General features: G+C 35.5%; 1 protein-coding gene and 1 long non-coding RNA gene across 2 annotated transcripts in view; one reads left to right on the top strand and one right to left on the bottom strand.

The window, feature by feature from the left end:
* LOC311072953 (uncharacterized protein) overlaps positions 1–9,799 on the top strand; it is a 100,699-nt gene that overhangs the window by 27,199 nt on the left and 63,701 nt on the right. The window lies entirely within an intron of this gene.
* Positions 1,328–5,056, bottom strand: LOC311073004. Its single transcript, XR_014604092.1, has 4 exons — positions 4,885–5,056; positions 4,410–4,565; positions 3,638–3,730; positions 1,328–2,496 (listed from the first exon to the last, which is right to left on the bottom strand). It is a non-coding gene; the product is annotated as an uncharacterized lncRNA (long non-coding RNA).

Here is a 9,799-nt window from a genome sequence, read left to right on the forward strand (position 1 = left end):
CCCTAATTATTAAATATAGTTATTTAGTTACACACACACACACCACTGACATCAGTTCACTGATCTATGCTGTTCCAAAATTGACTTTTTTAATTGCACATTTGAATATGTGGGTTTGCACCCAGAATGTTTTTTTTAATGGCACATATGAATATGTTTGTTTAATGCAGTTTAAATGTTTTGTGGCTGTATAAGCAATTGTGTTTTAAAGTGATGATAAATGACTATTTCCCTTTGCAGTTTGACTGGCCCATTTTACCTGAAACTGCTCATGCAAAAAAAGTTGGCACAGCTGATGTTTCAAGAACTGTAGGGCAGAAATAAATATATTTTATTATATAATTTCAACACAAAATGATCAAAAACAGTCATTATTAATCATAAAAACACATGGAAAAGGCATATATGGTATTGTATTATTGTGCCAAACGATTTACCAAAAAGTGACCCAATTTAGCTGCTATCACCCTAGATGTTGGACAGTTAGTTCTAACGGACTATACCTGCGCCTGCACGGCCCCGCCCATTAGATCCAGCGAGGTGGAGCTAGAGCTTAGGCTATCTCTTTTCACTGTTCTACGGTAGGGGGCGCTATTAACCATCTTCTGAAAGAGTACATCATCATCTACAATCATCAAGCATTAAACAGCATTTAAAGGGATAGTTCACTTTAAAATGAAAATTCTGTCATCATATATACTCACCCGCATGTTGTTTCAAACCTGTATGAATTTCTTTCTTCTGCTGAACAGAAAGGAAGATATTTAGAAGAATGTCAGTAACCAGACAGTTTCTGGTCCCATTGACTTCCATAGTATATATTTTTTCCTACACTGAAAAAAAAACCCTGTTGGATTAACATAAAAAAAACATGTACATCGGTTGCACATAATAAAGTTAGGTTTACGCAACATGATTTATACATGTTAAAGCTACATAATTTGTGCTTGTTAAATGAACATGATTTTTATATGTTAAAGATACATAATTTGTTTGTTAAATAAACATGATTTATATATGTCCAAGATGCATAATTTGTGCTTGTTAAACGAACATGATTTTTATATGTTAAAGATACATAATTTGTTTGTGAAATAAACATGATTTATATATGTTCAAGATACATAATTTGTGCTGGTTAAACTAACATGATTTTTGTTTTTCCATTCATATATGCTGACAACCTGATTGAGTTTTAGAATACTATAAGCTGACTTTAATCAATAAATGTATTTTTTACATCCACTAGTTAAGTACATTCACACAATTACTGTACAGTTTAAAAGCAGTAAGACAAGCAAACACATTTCTTGAATCAAATTGCTGTATTCTTTTTTAAAGTTACAATACATTTTCGACACAGTAAGTGCTATTAGAAGTAAGCTTTCTGAGTGGATTTTTGAAGTTAAAAATAGCTTAGATTCCATGAACAAATGTCAATAAACAATGACAGCATATTTGTACTCATATCACTTTAAGAAAAAGACAAGGCACAGTCAAACATGTTGTGGAAAAGGTGAACAGTAATGACCATTCTGATACAGTAAACTGCAACAAAACAAACATTAAGTAAAAGACAAAGACACCATCAAACAGGTGTAGAGGAAAAGGTGAACAGTATGAGTATCAAGTACTCCAAAGCATACCTTGACATTTTTGTTTTCAATTTTAAAAGCATAAGAGAAGTCAAATTGATGTATTTCTTTTAACAGTACAACTAAAGTTTCAGAGTATGGGCTACAGAAGTAAGTAGTTCTCTGCGTGTTAAAATAGCTTAAAATCCATGAACAACGTCAATGAACAATGACAGCATATCACTTTTTACTCATACCACTTTTTACTCATACCACTTTTTACTCATATCACTTTACACTCATATCACTTTACTCATATCACTTTTTACTCATATCACTTTTTACTCTTACCACTTTTTACTCTTACCACTTTTTACTCTTACCACTTTTTACTCATATCAGAGTGTCCTTTTAACCAATAGGTTTAACCAAAAAACTATGCACGTTAAAACAACCATAAAAATAAAATAAAAACAGTGGCCAACCTACTCATATCAAACAGATTAAACTTTTTAACAAAGCAAGTTCTTTGTGAGTTGGTGAAATGAAAAGGAAATGGTCCTTATTGCAAGAGGTGAGAAACTACCTTGTGTCCATCCTGCCGTACCATGGAAACAGCTCACTCATAGAGTCTGTTTCTGAGAACTTGTGCTTTCTTGGATAGAGTGGAGCCTTCCAGCTCCATGACTATCTTCTGCAGTACCTCAAATGTACTTTTCATTTCAGGTGGGTAGTTGAGATTTAAGGCATACATAAGACCAAAAAGCATTGCCGTAGCTAATGCAAAGTTGTCTAAGCCTTGCAAGATGTTCTGGCCTTCCAGGATAATCCCGATGTCATCTGATCTGTCACAGAATTTTAGAATGTAGATTCACACTGTGGTCTCCTCTGTGGATTTTTGAACGAAGGCTTCGTCCCCATCCTGCAGAATGCACAGACAAAATGAGATTACTGTTAGACCTCAGTTCTAGGATTGTGGATGGTAGTCCTACAAGTTTAGATCCAAGATATCCAATTGTGAGTCGTTCGATTGGCGGAAGCCATGTTGAGCCTCCATCTTGAAAATACATTAGCCAAAGAGGGGCATACCTGGAAATTCAATCTTTGTGCACATCTCTAATGGTAACACAATACACTGATGAATGAGCACTGCTTTTAAATGAACATTTCTTTTAAAACAACATTTATTTGACCAAATTTAATGGCATAAACAGGCTTTACTCTCTTGAAACTTAAACTGGAATGTAACTGTTTGTCACTGCGACTTCCCGAACAGGTGAACACACGCGCACACACACATCACTTGTGAAGTAAAATTGAAAATTGAGGATGCAGTGCATCAGGATATTGAATTGAAATGAATCGATGACAATCATAATCTAACCGAACTGTGAGACCAGTGTATGTTCACACCCCTAATATGTAAGTTCAAGGGACTTTATTTAAATTAAATACATACACCACTTCAGCTATTATCACATGCCAGTGATTATCCCTCCTTAGCATGCATGCCATGCTAACCCCTTCAAGTGTAAAAGCAGCCTTAGAAGTTGCAGTGTTTCTATTTGTTTTTGTCCTCAATTACAACCAATAAGGTGTAAATAAACATTGTCCAATATGTGACTATGTTCAGCTTGACAATAAATCGTGTAGGCTCTTTAATAAGCCAGAGTATCCTAATATGGATAGTGTTTTCCATAAGCCCTGTTTTTAAAGGCCTATTAAATTGTAAAATTAATATTTGTGGTGCTTATTTATTTGATTCTCAATTAAAACCACAATCTATAGCATTACTGTAAATAACGTGGTAAAAAAAACTAAAAACACTGACATTCAACAGAGCACTTAAGTATTACTTATTAATCCTGATCGGAACATCCCTACTTGCAATAGTTCTTTAGATCAGATAAGTAATAACAATGTATTATCTGTGGTATATTTTCACTGCAAATTTGGTCATTTTAGACCGTGAAAAATATCCTGTGAAAGGGACTGATCAATTATCTAACTAGCAGGTTGGTTAATGAGTTTTTTTTTTTTTACAAAAGATAAATTGTACTCACCACATACTCTTTCACTAAATTGTCTGGGTCCTCATTGAGGTATACGCAGAGCCCCTTGATAATACACTCTCGGCCTACATCGACATCATCATCCTGGCCATGGGTGACAAGCAGAGTTTTTTTAATACATTTTTACCCCACTGATCTATATAAATGACTGGATTGCTCATGGAATCCTAAACTCCCAGCACGAGGTTAAGCCACCAGAAGTGTTCGAGTGGCCATATTGCTATTCCTAACTGACTTAAAGGTTGTATCAGCGATTTCAGGCCCAAAAATAAATGATCTGATCACATTCATCTAATCTTTCCTAACGATCCGCTAGCTGCCCGCCCCATAAGCAGGCCGTCAAAAAAAACGCGTCTCTGTAGGCAGCCTAGGCTCTGAGATCTGCACACAAAAACAGTTGGTTTCACCAACCACTCAAAACCAAAATAAATAGTGTTCTAACCAATCCCAGACAGGGGGAGGGTGTTGTGAGGTTTTGCGCTCGTGCACGGCTGCAAGCGAAGTCGGAGAACACGAGCGCAAAACCTCACAACACCCACCCCCTGTCTGGGATTGGTCTGCATCCCTGTCTGGGATGTGATCATTTATGTTTGGGCCTTTTTTGGGCCTGAAATCGCTGATACAACCTTTAATATGCTTTTTACGTCCAACCTAGTCTTACAACTGGGTGTGCATCCAGATGGTGCAACCAGCCCCAGTTCTCTATTATATATCAGTGTTTTCCCCAATAAAATGTGTATACACAAACAAAATCCTGACATACTTGAGCCATGGGTTCCATGATGGTCTGCAGTCTTCTTCCCATCTCCCCTCCTCACTTTTGAAAGACTTTCATAAGTTTGTCAGACAGCAAATCGATCTGTGACAAAAATCTGGACTGTAGGGACATGGTGGTAATACGCTTAAATTCAGCATTTATCTGAAAAGAAAATAAATGAATAAATGCATTTCAAAATACAGTTGAAACGCAATTTGTAAAGCTATACACTGAAAAAGGGTTAAAAACTATTATCATTAACAGGAAACATGCACCACAGGATACATATACGCCGTTCTCACGCCACACCATGTTCTCACACAGTGAAAAATACATCGCGGAGCAGAGAGGAGACTGACAACACGCTGACAGACAGGACAGACCAGGTTACTTTTCGGTTACGTTTGAGATTAAACATATTAAACAAAGTCTCACCTTTCAAATTTGGTCATTTTTTAAAAGAAATATAAACAATAAATACCGTTTTGTGGCTCTTTAATGTGTCGTGACAGATCGCTGTAGTAGAGCATCAGTTAACCCTCATGTGGTGTTCATGTCATTTTTGACTGGAGAAGATTTTCTTTTTCCTGAAAATACTAGTTAATGTTATCGCATTGAACTGAAACTTAGTGACTTTGTTCACAGAGACTATAACAACTTGTCCAAATTTTATTTATTTTTTTTTTTACTTTTTTTGTGTTGTTTTTTTCACCTTGTTACACCTATGGTGTTCCCTGTCAAAAATGACAGGCCTATACAAAATAGCTTATAAATCCCTCGTTATGCTATTATCCCCAAAAATTGGATTCAATCTTTTTATCAACTTGTTTTCTTTCAATTAGGACTGGTTTTGTATTCAATTTTCAAACAGTTTAATTGTAGGAGTCATTTATCCGAGCTTATGCACCTCAGTTTTTGAGTGAAAAAAGCATTATTTGTTAATAATTTTGGCAATATTGAGAAAAATATGAAAATAAATTGCACTGTTGATCACACTAGTCTACTTTAATGTTTAACCAGGAAATTTCTTTTGAAATGTTTTTATTTTGTACAAAATGACACAGAGTCACACTTGTGGTGTTCCCGGTCAAAAATGACGAGCCTACACAAAATAGCTTATAAATCACTTGTTATGCTATATTATCACCCAATATTGGATTCAATCTTTTTGTCAACTTGTTCTCTTTCAATTAGGACTGGTTTTATATTTCTATTTGCATCTGATTAATCGTAGGCCTCATTTATTTGAGAGTAGGCATCTAATTTTTTTAGTAAAAAAAACATTATTTTTGAATAATTTTGGACATTTTAAATAAAATCTGAAGAAAATTGGCACTGTTGATCACACTAGTCTACTTAAATTTTTCACCAGGAATTTTGTTTTGAAAAACTTTTATTTTGTACAATATGGCACAGAGTTACACTTGTGGTGTTCCACTGGGCCATTGAGGGCCATTGTGGGCCATTGTTTCAATAGGCCATTGAAAGTGAATGGGAGAGACCAATGCATCCAATGAATGGAACAACACAAAATATGTATCATTTTAAAGCTTAGAATCTCAGCTTTTTAATGCATCTAATCACTTTGATCAACTCCTAACGACTGCTGAGTTATCACTCTAAAACTGAGTGTACCCCCTGCAAGCGCCACCTAGCTGCGAAATAAATAATCATAATATTTTTCAAAACTATTACCTTGATCAACTTAAAATAGGTGTCATTTGAAAGCTTAGAGTCTGAAATTTACAATGAATGTAGCCAATTTGATAAACTCCTAAGTAGTGGCGAGTTATTTGCTGATAATTAGAAGAAAAAAAAATCATAATTTCTAAACTACTTTTTTGTATTACATTCAGCAATATGTCAAATACATCATACAGCTCAGATAGTCCTGTGTCATATGTCATTTGAAAGGTCTCAATGAGTAGAATACAACAAGCATAATTGTTTCAGGCTTTTTACTAAACTTGAGCTAGGTTTTTCTAAAAGAAGCCCTTCAAGAGACCCATGTGTAAACCATGTATGGATTCTGAATTTTAGACACATTTCCGCTCGTAACTTCATGAAACATGCTCCGATTGTGGAAAATGACACATCATTATTTACAGCAGATGCTTACAATTAAAATGAGTCCATACTCAATATAATCCATCACTCAGAACTAAAGATATTCCTCATGGAGTTCTAACACAAAAAAATACCACAGACGCACAGACTCACGTAGCCAATCAAGGTAGCTTAGACTTGGCCTTTTTACTCGTATCTTCATGAAACATACATCGATCATGAAAAATGGCACATCGTTATTTACAGCAGGAGCTCACGATTAAAAAGAGCCCAAACTCAATATATTCCATCAATCAGATCTAAAGATATTCCTCATGGCGTTCTAACACAGAAAATACCACAGACGCATCTAGCCAAGTATATACTCATGAAGCACTCACGTTTGGTTTTCGCTCATAACTTCACGAAGCATGCACAGATCGTAGAAAACTGTACATCATTATTTTCAGCAGACTATCATGATTAAAAACAGCCCAAACTCAGCATAATCCATCACTCAGATCTAAAGATATTCCTAATGGAGTTGTAACACACAAACCCCAACAGGCGCACACAGAGCCTTGAATATAGATGTAGCCTAGCACTTATGTCGCGTTTTAACTCATAACTCAATGAAGCATGCATAAATTGTGGAAAATGGCACATCATTATTTACATGAGATTGTTAAGATTAAAAAGAGCCCAAACTCACCATAATCCATCACTCAGATCTAAAGATATTCCTCATGGACTTCTAACACATGTCTCTCCCATTCACTTTCAATGGCCAACTGAAACAATGGCCCTCAATGGCCCAGTGGAACACCACAAGAGTAACTCTGTGCCATTTTGTACAAAATAAAAGTTTTTCAAAACAAAATTCCTTGTGAAACATTAAAGTAGACTAGTGTGATCAACAGTGCCAATTTTCTTCAGATTTTATTTAATTTTTCCAAAATTATTCAAAAATGTTTTGTTTTTTACTCAAAAAATTAGATGCCTACTATCAAATAAATGAGGCCTATGAATAATCAGATGCAAATATAAATATAAAACCAGTCCTAATTGAAAGAGAACAAGTGGACAAAAAGATTGAATCCAAGATTGGGTGAAAATATGGTATAATGAGTGATTTATAAGCTATTTTTTATAGGCCGGTCATTTTGGACCGGGAACACCACAAGTGTGACTATGTGCCATATTTTTTACAAAACAAAAGTTTCAAAACAAAATTCCTGGTGAAATATTAGAGTAGACTAGTGTGATCAACAGTAGCCATTTTTTTCATATTTTTTTTTCATATTTCCAAATTTACTCATAAATTATTTGTTTTTTACTCAAAAAATGAGATGCCTACTCTCAGATAAATGAGGCCCATGATTAATCAGATGCAAACAGAAATATAAAACCAGTCCTAACTGAAAGAGAACAAGTTGACAAAAAGATTGAATCCAAGATTGGGTGAAAATATGGTATAATGAGTGATTTATAAGCTATTTTTTATAGGCCGGTCATTTTTGACCGGGAACACCACAAGTGTGACTATGTGCCATATTTTTTACAAAACAAAAGTTTCAAAACAAAATTCCTGGTGAAACAGAGTAGACTAGTGTGATCAACAATACCAATTTTCTTCAGATTTTATTTAATATTTCCAAAATTATTCAAAAATTTAAAAAAAATTACTCAAAAAATGAAATGCCTACTCTCAAATAAATGAGGCCTATGATTATTCAGATGCAAATCAAAATATAAAACCAGTCCTAATTGAAAGAGAACATGTTGACAAAAAGATTGAATCCAAGATTGGGTGAAAATATGGTAAAATGAGTTATTTATAAGCTTTTTTTTATGGGCCTGTCATTTTTGACCGGGAACACCACAGGTGTTATAGGGTTTTGAACACCACATGAGGGTTAAAGCTGCTTGTGAACCGATCATCTCTTCCTTCTAGTTAATTTATAGCCTCAAATAAACATGAACAAACATAAGAAGGAATGTAGTTTTAACCACGGAAAGGCGTCAGTACACTCCGATTTTCAAGTTCAAATCCTCTCATGTTAATCTACTAACTGTCCTGACTGCTTTGTCGGACAAAATGGCAGATGGCGAAGTATGATTGGTCAGATCACCTGTCAATCAAGCTCCCTGCGAAGGGTCAATTAAGGCGCCGAGTGAAATGACTTTCTTTGAAAGATAATTCGCAATAAACGGAGAATAACAAGTATTTTCTTTGTGATCAAGTTTAAAAGATATACAGTTCAGCCAGACGGCCTTTTAACGTTCTGTAAGTAATATCCCCTCCCCCACCCAAAAGTATTTGGCGCCCTCCCTGACGCGAATGTCATACACAGAATAAAATACGAATACATATGCCTTAAGGACTGTACACAATTTGAAAAACGTTAATACAAGTCATGATATATTAAACAGGGGTTACTGTTACCGTTAACCACCGTTAAACATTCGCACTAACTTTTGCCTTTCCATAAAATAAGTAAGGTAACTTACATAAAAACGTTACCTCGGTGAAAATACGTTCAAACGGACTACTAACTGTTTCTCAATGGCATTTCAGTTCAAAATGTGATGTGACATTTGAACCGAGGCGTCGGAGCGTGTGTCGAGAAAAAGTGGGCGTGCCAGATGAAGCCGCGATTCGAGGCTTGTGTTGTTAACGTGAAAATCACGTGACTAATGACAAACGAGGCCTCGGTTTGTGTGGCTACGTCATCGGTTCGGTCTGAGTGTCGCTTCCGGATTAAAGCCGGTTCGAAACTCGCGCCTCCTTGTGGGTGTTGTCAGCAGTAGTAGAAGCAGTTGTAGAGTCAGAGAGTCAGAGAGTTAGAAAACTATCATTGTATTGTGTCATATGTGAGGACTGTATATTATTACATTATCAGGTTAGAATAGTTATAGTATATTATTATTATAGTAGGCCTATATTATAGTCTTGTTATATTAATTAGATAAGATTATTTGGATTGCTCTGGATTTTTGCATCTGGACTGGACTGCTTTTTGATTTGGATTGCCCTTTTGGATTTGTTTGCTTTTTGTGACTCTTCCTTTTTCCTGGTAATGGAGCCAGCAAGAAAGAGGGAATCCTCCCCTGTCTGGGCTCAACAGAAGCATCAGTTTCCTCATTTGTAGCCTACCACTGCCATTTTTACATTCCCCTTCATCCTCTGTTCCTTGTGAAAGGATCTTTTCCAAGGCTAGAGAGATTTTGTCCAAGAAGAGGAATCATCTAAACCCCAACACACTTGAAATAATTCTGTTTCTCAATAAAAAAATCTATTTTTATTTTCCTTCCTTCCGGACTATTCTGTTGCAGTTTACTTTAATCTG

The sequence above is a fragment of the Abramis brama genome (assembly GCF_963993115.1).
Source record: "Abramis brama genome assembly, chromosome: 22".
NCBI classification, from domain to species: domain Eukaryota; kingdom Metazoa; phylum Chordata; class Actinopteri; order Cypriniformes; family Leuciscidae; genus Abramis; species Abramis brama.